The sequence below is a fragment of the Macaca thibetana genome, chromosome 2, assembly GCF_024542745.1.
Source record: "Macaca thibetana thibetana isolate TM-01 chromosome 2, ASM2454274v1, whole genome shotgun sequence".
NCBI classification, from domain to species: domain Eukaryota; kingdom Metazoa; phylum Chordata; class Mammalia; order Primates; family Cercopithecidae; genus Macaca; species Macaca thibetana.
Window position 1 is genome coordinate 113,005,135 of NC_065579.1, and position 9,632 is coordinate 113,014,766.

Sequence of the window (9,632 nt, forward strand, 5' to 3'; positions counted from 1 at the left end):
TGTGGAGACTCTGGATTTTGTTATCTTTTTCTGAAGAGTGTTAAGTTTTGTTTTAGCAGGAAGTACAACTATTAGGTGATCCCTTTGAAGTTCCATGGGCTTGTTTTTGCACTCCCGCAAAGTCCAAGCTCTTTCCCAAGTCCCTCTAACTTGGTAGGACTCACCTCCAAACTTTCTCCCCTGAGGGTCTTGAAGGATTTGGTTTTTGGCTTTGTTATGCAGGTCTGGAGTATCCCTTACACCACAGTATAGTCCTCGCACCTAAGGCACAGCCTTCTGGTGTCTCAGCTTGATGTCTGGGATGAAGGTCTCTCCAACGTCTCCCAGCCCCAGCCGACCTATAGTATCTCAGTTCACTCTCAACCCTATAACAGCTGCTTTCTGGTAAGTCTCAGATAGTGTGACCCTGTGCCAGCAAATCCCAGTCCTTGGGCAAGAAGCTGTGGGTCACGGGGGGCCCCCACACAGATTTTGGGGGCTCCCTCTCTATGCAGCTCCCTCCTCTCCAGTGCCCTGTCTTGCAGATTCCTTTTGCTTTAGTTGCTCCAAACCTGATCTCTGCCTCCTGAACTCAGATGGACTGTCATGTTCTGTTTGGGCTCTGTTGTCCTGCGTCATAGTTGGGAAATTGTTGCAGGATGAGAGTCCAGGTGATGAGGGGCTCACCTTGTAAGTTTCCCTTCCTTCAGAGATCACGGTACCTATTGTCCACTGCCTGAGAACAGTTGTCTCTTATTTTGTCAAGTGTCAAGTTGTTTTTAGTGGTAGTGCTAGTCTGGTACCAGGTCCTCTATCATGGCTGGAAGTGGAAGTCCAACTCGTAGTGAGGCATCCTTACCCTCTCTCCATAATCTTGGAATGCTTACCAGGACCCTGAGAGAAAATGCTTAAGCCTTCACTGAGCCAACCTTCAGAGGGGTACAGTGACTTGCCCAAAAGGCACAGTAGTAGACCCAAGAATCAGGTTTGCTGAACTTCACAGTCCGTGCTTTCTCTTTGTGTTGCCCCGCTTTCACTAGAAAAGCTAAAATCAAAACTAAATTTCACTGTCACTGTCACCAAGGCAGCAGCATTTTCTGAGTTAATCTATGTATTTTCCTACATCCCATCTCCACTGTATACCTTAATTTCTGTTTCTGCCACTGACCGTCTGGTCTGGGAGGTCATCACTCTTTGCATGGACGATTATGCAGTCATCTCTTTTTTTTTGAGATGGAGTCTCGCTCTGTCACCCAGCCTGGAGTGTAGTGGTATGATCTCGGCTCACTGCAACCTCTGTCTCCCAGGCTTAAGTGATTTTCCTGCCTCAGTATCCCAAGTAGCTGGGATTACAGGTGCATACTATCATGCCTGGCTAATTTTTGTATTTTTAGTAGAGATGGGGTTTCACCATGTTGGCCAGGTTGGTCTTGAATTCCTGACCTCAAGTGATCCACCCGCCTTGGCCTCCCAAAGTGCTGGGATTACAGGTGTGAGCCACTGTGCCTGGCCTATGCAGTCGTCTCTTACAGAGAGTCCATTGTGTTCTTCCCAGAACACTTCTGCTGTCACTCTCTTGCTCCACTGCCTTCAATGGCTCCCTATGACCCACAGTGGCACTTCACAAAGTGTAGAATTGAGAGCTGCACCTTAGAGAATGCTATAGTCTGTAGCTCTCCTTTTGGAGAATCACATCTGGACGTGTGAACACAAGAGGCCCTGCAGGACAGAAACCTCTTTAAGTGGGCTTAATCCAGTCTGTTGGACTTGAAACTCTTGGCTCAACTAACACATATTAAAGTCTTGTGGAACACACTGGAAAACGTTGGACCACAAAGTACAGGCTAAACTTTTCTATCTGAATTCCAGCCCTTCTACATTTCAGTCTACTCTCAATTTACTTTCTCGTGACTTCTTGTCAACAAACCAACCCCCACCCCCAATACCTATTTCTCCCTCCGGCCTTCACACTCTTCTAGTTTAAGAATGAGATAATCTTGCAACTGCTGGGAGTTTCCATGAAGCGGGGCTGGCCCAGAAATGAGGTCAACTAGAGAAAAGTGGAGCCATGGGAGAGGGACTAGGTTCTGAAGACTTCATTTAAGACCCAGGATCCAGCCTTGCTTGATGTCATTACTCCTAGACTTTCATGTATAAGAGCCAAAAAATTGTCTTTTCTTCCCCCTTAACCCAGGGCTCCTGCAACCAAAAGAGCACTTGACTGTGGCACCTTTCCAGACTCCTGGTAAGTTTTCTGAGATTGGGCACTATGTCCTGTCCATTTCTATTCCCTCTCTGGTTTTTACACAGCATGGTACCAAGGGTTGGGGGTCAAATGTCTTGAGCCACTGTTCCATGAGGCTCCCTTTCCTTGGTCCAGTTTATGCTACGATGTTTGTAAGAAGGAGCTAACTTTGCAGTTGCCAACCGAAAGTGGAGTTTTCTCCTGGAGGGTGAGGCTGAGGATGTTGGTGGGTAAAGGGGAACTGGCTGTGGTGGGAAGAGTGTGGGTATGGGAGACAGACCCCTAGGGGGCCTCCATAACTCTTACCCCCTGTGCTGACACTTTGGTGTGGTCCTCTACCTCTCCAGAGTGGAGGGTGGGTGGGAGCTAATTTAACAATAGAATATGGCAAAGGTGAGGGTGTGTCACTCTCATGATCATGCTAGATGGATTTGTATATGTGCATGTATGTGTGTATATGTGTGCATGTACATGTGACTCTGTCCTGCTAGCATGCACTAACAAGAGATTCTCCTTACTGGCTCAGTGAAGTTAGCAGCTAGGTAAGGTGCCCCTATGGCAAGAAGCTGTGGACTGCCTCAAGAAACTGGGTGGCCTCTAAGGACCTGAGGGCAGCCTCCAACAAGCAAGCAGCAAACCTCTGGGGTCTTCTGTTTTACAACTGCAAGGAAATAAATTCTGCCAACAACCTGAATGAGCATGGAAGTGAACTCTTCCTCAGTTGAGCCTCAACTCATGCCTTGACTGCAGCCTGTGAGAGTCTGAGAAGAGGACCTGGGCAATCAGTGCCCAGACTCCTGCCAAGGGAAACTGTGATACATATGTGTGGTTTTCAGTCACTGATTTTGTGGTCACTTGTTATGCAGCAATAGAAAACCAAACCAACAGACTTTGAAGAATGAAAGACTTGGGTTTGATTTCTGCTACACTTACCAGTTATGAGTCACACTGAGCTCCAGTTTTCCCATCTACAAATGGGTGCAGACTTGGGAGAATTACAGATAATAAATAGAAAGCACCTAACATGGGGCCTGGCACAGAGTAGGTGCTCAATAAATAGCAGTTAAGAGTTACCCTGATTTTTAATTTTCTTCATTCATTTTTCTAAATTTTCAATAATGATCATGAATTACCTTGATAAGCATAAAGAACAATTTTGCTTAAAACAAGAAGGAAATAGACTTGTCTAAGGTCCCATAGCTAGTCAGCAATAGAGCCAAATGAGAGAGCCCAAGCCTCCTAGGCTAGATCTTTTCCCAGAACAACTCCTTCCTTATCTATAGAATAACAATAACAGCAACAGCAACAATTATCCTAAGAGCCAGGCAACTCCCCTGGACCAAACCTGCAAGGTGGCATAGTTATCCCTATTTTACAGATAAAGAAGCTGGGGCTCAGAGACGCTAAGTCACTTGCCCAAAGTCCCAAGGCTGGCAAGTGGCAGAGCTGGGATTTGCCTTCTGGAACTGGAAGGAACCACCTAGTCCACAACATCCAAACCTGGCCTGGATTCTCCCTCCCCAGACCCCCTTGGAGGTGGCGTGGGGGACACCTGGGCTTTCTGGAATGAGGCAAAGGCAAGGAAATCAGCAGTGAGACCTGGCCCAGATCCCATTACGCCAGGCGAGATCGCATTTCCCCTGTTCTGGCGCCATGAGCAGGGCAGAGAAGCGGGCAGGCAGCCACTTTCCTGGTTATTCAAGTAGAAAATTACAGGTGCCCAAAATAGCCTGGGCATTCTTTTATTAATGAATAAGCAGTGAGTTGGCGAGCTGGAATGGGGCTTTGCATGCATCCCTTCCCCCTGGTCACCTTCCTGAGATCTGCAGGGACCCGTGGCTCTCAGAGGGGACTCTCTCAGGAGTTGGGGGAGCTGGCAGGATTGGGGTGGGAGCATTTTCAGGGCCTGGTCATGGGAAAGGGACAATGAGGCCCCATGACTCAGGAGCTGGAAATGGCCCCAGTGCTGAGGGACGCGGTTCCCAGCAGATGCAGGTGAAGAATCGGCAGGCATAGGTCCATCCCAGCCACTCTCTTCTCGCTGCGTGGTCTTGGGCAAATGGCATAACGTGTCTGGGCTTTCATTTCTTTTTCTGTAAAATGAGGTAAGTCACAAACTTACAGAAACGTTTGTTTTCTCCTGACCATAAAATTAATACTTGCTCATTGCAGGCAATGTAGAAAGTGGAAAAAAAATACAAAAGTGACCATGATATCTCCCCTCCTCACCCCATTGCCCCTTCCTCAATTAAGATAATTAGTATTTATTTTTCTAGTCTTCTTCTTATACATATATGAAAAAATGGCTGGTACAGCTTAGTGCTTGAGCTGCTGTGCTCTAAAAACAGAACCATCACTTACAGCCAACAAATATTAGTCAGTCAGTAAACACTGTGAGCACTGCCCTAGGCCCTGGGGTGGCATGGAGGAAGGTTTCCCCCAACATCTCCCACAGCCTCTTTCTGTTTTTCAAGCCCTCTGGCAATGACTTCACTGAGCCCTTAGAGCCACCTAGGGGGTTGTGGAAGAGGGAAAGTCATTTTTTGGGTTCCCGACATGGATATGGGACCAAAGTTGGGGCCCAGAATCCCCCAGTGAGACCATCAGTGACCTCTTCCTACAGCAGGTCTTGTACACATGGGTTGGCCTAGGAATGGCTTCTTGACCCGTCTCCTCCCTAGAGGGTTGGGGCAGGAGGCAGCTGTTCTCTCCTGGGGTTATTTCTTGGCTGGTTAATATGTAAAGTGCTTAGAATGGCACTTGGCATACAGTGTGCAGGAAGTGCACATTACTGACAAGATGGCCAGCACATCATGATCATTACTAGTTGCAGATAGGCCGTGTGAGGCCATTCCCTTCTAGAGGCTCATTTTTAATGGACCTGAGGAGACAGCAGCTGAATCACGTGCAAGATAGAAATGACAACAGCACCAATGACAACCACTTCTGTCTACCAGATATGGCACCACAGGCCAGGCATCACGCTGAGTCATCTCATTACCTGCGTACAACCACCAGACTAAATAGGAGTTACTAGCTGCCTTTCATAGATGAGGAAACTGAAGCTCAGAGATGGTAAGTAATTCTCCCGAGGCCACACAGCTGGCAAGTGGCATCCCAGATTTGTCTCATGCAGGACCACTTACGCCCATCCATGAGGCTCAGCCTGTGGGATGACGAAGTCCCTGCCCCTGGGAAGCTCGCTGTCAGTGGTAGAGTCCAAATTTGGAACTTTATCCTTAGTACCCTGAATTTGCTGAGGGATAGAGAGAGAAGGCTGTGGACTCTGCCTTGGCATAAATCTCTACCCTGACACTTCCTAGCTCTTTCTCCCCCTTAACTTCTCCATGCCTAAGTTTCGCATCTGAGAAATGGGGATAACAAAAGTGTTGATGAGAAGATAAATGAGATAACTGAAGCTGCTTGCATAGGTGGTGTATAGTAAGTGCTCAATAAATCCATCTGTTAAAAGCTTTATCACTGATATTCCCAGAGGAATTCTCAAATTTCCAGGGGCCACCCTTTTCCACCTGAGTGGATGGGTGAAGCAGCGGCTGGTTAACCTCAAGGAAACTCTGGCCGCTCTTCCGGCATTTGGAGTTGGCTGCTTCATGCCAGATAATGCTGCCTCTGGGCTGCGCTGCTGCAGACATAAGCCCTGATGTGATTTGGCTGTGTCCCCACCCGAATCTCATTTTGAATTGTAGTTCCCGTAATCCACGTGGGAAGGGACCTGGTGGGAGGTGATTGGATCATGCGGGCGGTTACCCCATGCTGTTCTCATGATAGTGAGTGAGTTCTCACGAGATCTGAGGGTTTTATTAGGGACTTTTCTCCCTTTGCTCAGCACTTCTTCCTGTCGCCCTGTGAAGAAAGTGCCTTTCCTTCCCTTCGCCTTCTGCCATGACTGTAAGTTTTCTGAGGCCTCCCCAGCCATATGGAACCGTGAGTCAATTAAACCTCTTTTCTTTATAAATTTCCCAGTCATGGGTATTTCTTCATAGCATCATGAGAATGAACTAATACAAGCCCCAATGTGCAAGGAGGCCCTGCCCAGGGGCCCCCAACATCAGCTCCATCCCCTTCACTCCCCACTCCCAGTCTAAGATCAGCAGAATCTTGACAACTGGCCCTGTATTCCCAGAGAGGGTGTCATTATGAGCAGGTGGGGGTGTCACAGGTGTGGCTTCAGCAGGATGAGCCCAGCCAGTGTGATGTTTGCCCAACCTGGATGGCTCCTCCAATCAGGCAGGTACTGTTGATGTTCTGCAGCATCTGTTTATGGGCAGGTCCCTGATGGAAACTCAGCCCAGAGAGCCTTGACAACTTGGTTGAGAGCAGCTGGGGAAATGCTGCTTCAGGGATTGCTTCCTGGGTTCTGGGAACCCCACCCACTGCACTGGGCATTGATGCCTGTGAAAGTGGGAGGCTCAGAGAGCTCTGAGACAGCTGCTTGGATCTGATTCCTGGGTTCCCCATTGACCTACTGTGTAGCCTTCACAAGGTACCTGACTTCTCTGAGCTGTTTCTCCTCCATAAAACGGGTATAACAATAGTGCCGACTTCATGGGGTTGTTGTAGGATGGTGCACGTAAAGTATTTGGATAGAGCTCTGCACATAGTAATTACTAACTAAATGGTAAATTATTTTTTGAAATGAAATTGTTTGTTGCCAAACTGCTCTGTGTGAGAATGAAGACAGAGAGGAGATGAGTCAGCCTGCAGATTGCGTGTTTTTTTTTTTTTTTTTTTTTTTTTTCCCTTCGTAGCAGCAGGTTCTTAACTCTGGGAAACCAGCTTCCTTAAGGATCTGACAAGGCCATATTCTCTCTCTCTTTGGAAAGTCTACATGTCCTCGCATACACATAGCTTTGCATCCAACTTCATAGAAACTCACCCATGAACCTAAACGCAAAATCTACACCAAAGAAAGAATAAAGGATGTGCACCAACATATATCTACTAAGATATGAAGGAATGAAAACAACCTAAATATACAAAAATCAGGGATTGGTCTAAAAAACTGTGGCATGTTTTTATCAGTGGAATGCTATGCACCCATGAAAAATGTCTTGGACTGGGCGCAGCGGCTCACACCTCTAATCCTGGCACTTTGGGAGGTTAAGGGGGGCAGATCACTTGAGCCTAGGAGTTAGAGACGAGCCTAGGCAACATCGTGATAACTCATCTCTACAAAAAATACAAAAATTAGCCGGGCCTGGTGGCACATACCTATAGTGCCAGCTACTTGGGAGGCTGAGATGGGAGGCTCACTTGAGCCAGGGAGGTCGAGGCTGAAGTGAGCTGTGGTCACACCACTGCACTCCAGCCTGGGTGACAGAGAGACAGAGAGAGACCTTGTAAAAAAAAAAAAGGACCCATGTAACCAGGTGGAGGGGTGAAAATCTGCACAGACTCACGCCACAGTGTCACAGTGGTATACTTGCTGATTTTTCTACAATAATAATGTATTGTTTGAGAAATAAAGAAATGAGAAAAGTTCGGAAAATGGCAGCACTAAGTTCACCTCTTAAAATAATAAAAATAAAGTATTGTGGGAAGTATCAGAAAACAAAGAGGAAAAAAATCCAATCACCTATCATCCCCCACCTGCCTGTTATCAGTTATCTTTATGCACAGTTTGGAGTCACATTTATTTTTATTGTACCAGCAGCCCTGTGGGTCTTTTCCCTCCTGGCAAGCAACTCTAGTTGACTCTCCACTCCCATGCTGCAGGAATTGACGGCGCTCAGGGAACAGTTTCTACCGCTGTCCTCCCCATTACCTCCTCCACTGGGGCTTCAGTTACCGCCTCTCTGGAAGGACCTGTACTGCTGATGGTTGGCAGCTCCATATCGCCAGCCGTGACTCTGCCCTGAAATCCAGCCCAAGGGAGCCAACTGCCTGTTTTGTCAGATAAAATAGCAGCCATTTGTTGAGCTCACACTATGTGTCAAGGACTGTGCTCAGTAGATTCTATTACTGATCTATTTTATAGATGAGGAAACTGAGGCTGAGAGATCGAGGAGGTGGCCAAGGTTACAGAGCTAGTGAGATGGGGAGCAGGAGTCAAACTGCGGGTTGTCTGACTTCACTGCCCAGGCTTCTCATGCTGTGCTAGAGCTGACTCCAGCGAGCTGACCTCAGCCCTCCCATGCCAAGGTCCTTGGTCTGGTTTCCCAGACTCCACCAACCTCTGGCCCCTGTGTCCTCTCTCTTACAGCACTCACCCCTCTTCCTGCCCTGCCTAGCCCCTGCCTGCTGTTCTGGCCTGACCAAGTTGCTCTCAGTGCCCTGAGTGCCAGCAAAGCTTCTCTCCTCTGGCCTTTGTACAATCAGATCTTTCTACCGAGAACACTGTTGCCCTCCTCTTTGCCTGGCTCCTTCCTTCAGGACTCTGCTTAGATGGCATCTCCTCCAGGAAGCCTTCCCTCATATTCCCCTCTCTAGGATTGGGTACCCTAGGGCCATATCTCCCTGGGAGAGGTGAGTCTTGGGGAGGCTCAACCCTCCCAAGTGCTCAGCTTCCCACAGCTGCCAAGTCTTTGCCCTGGGATGGTGGAGACTGACAGGCAGGAGGCAGAAGGTGGAAGTCCAACCCTTATGGCCTGTCCAAGGTCTATATGTTACATCTGCCTCAGACAGACTTCTGGCTCTGGCTCCTGCAGGTGCCACAACTGCCTGCAGCCTGCTGTCCCTGGGAAGTGCCAGTGGGCTGGACTGGACCAGCATCCGTCACTAGGGGAAATCAGTCTCTCTCCAGTGTTCCCCTGGCTGAGCCTGGTTGGGAGATCCCTGGAAAAACTGCCACTGAAACTTTCCACTGACTCTGGCCTGGCTCTGGCTCCAGAGGAAAGAGAGCCCGTGGCCATTTCAGGGTGGAGCCCATTAGCTGTGCTGTCCCAGGCCAGACTCACAGAGAGGAGGTGTCAGTGGAATGTGACTAAAAAGAATTTCTGTGCCACCAGGTCCTGGCTGTGGGATTTTGGAGTCCTGCTTAGGGCTTTTTTTTTTTTTTTTTTTTTTTTTTTTTGCATCTATGTCATGAGTGAATTGGCCTGTAATTTACTTTTCTTTCATTGTCCTTGTTTAATTTCAGTATAAGTTATTTTATTATAAAATGAAGTGGGAATTTTTCCCTCATTTGCTATTATCTAGAAGACTCTGCCTGAAACCAAACTGATGAATTCCTCTAAAGTTTAATAGAACTCACCTATAAAACTGCTGTTCTGATAGTAACTCATGATTCAATTTCTTTTTCTTTTTTTTTTTTTTTTGAGATGCAGTTTTTCTCTTGTCGCTCAGGCTGGAGTGTAGTGGCGTGATCTCGGCTCACTGCAACCTCTGCTTCCTGGGTTCAAGCGATTCTCTTGCCTCAGCCTCCCAAGTATCTGGGATTACAGGGGCC

General features: G+C 47.9%; 1 long non-coding RNA gene across 1 annotated transcript; it reads left to right on the forward strand.

Moving 5' to 3' along the window:
- The first annotated feature begins 2,085 nt into the window (after window positions 1-2,085).
- LOC126948858 (uncharacterized) lies at window positions 2,086-6,534 on the forward strand. Its single transcript, XR_007723554.1, has 3 exons — window positions 2,086-2,224; window positions 5,182-5,299; window positions 6,072-6,534. It is a non-coding gene; the product is annotated as an uncharacterized LOC126948858 (long non-coding RNA).
- The last annotated feature ends 3,098 nt before the right edge of the window (window positions 6,535-9,632 follow it).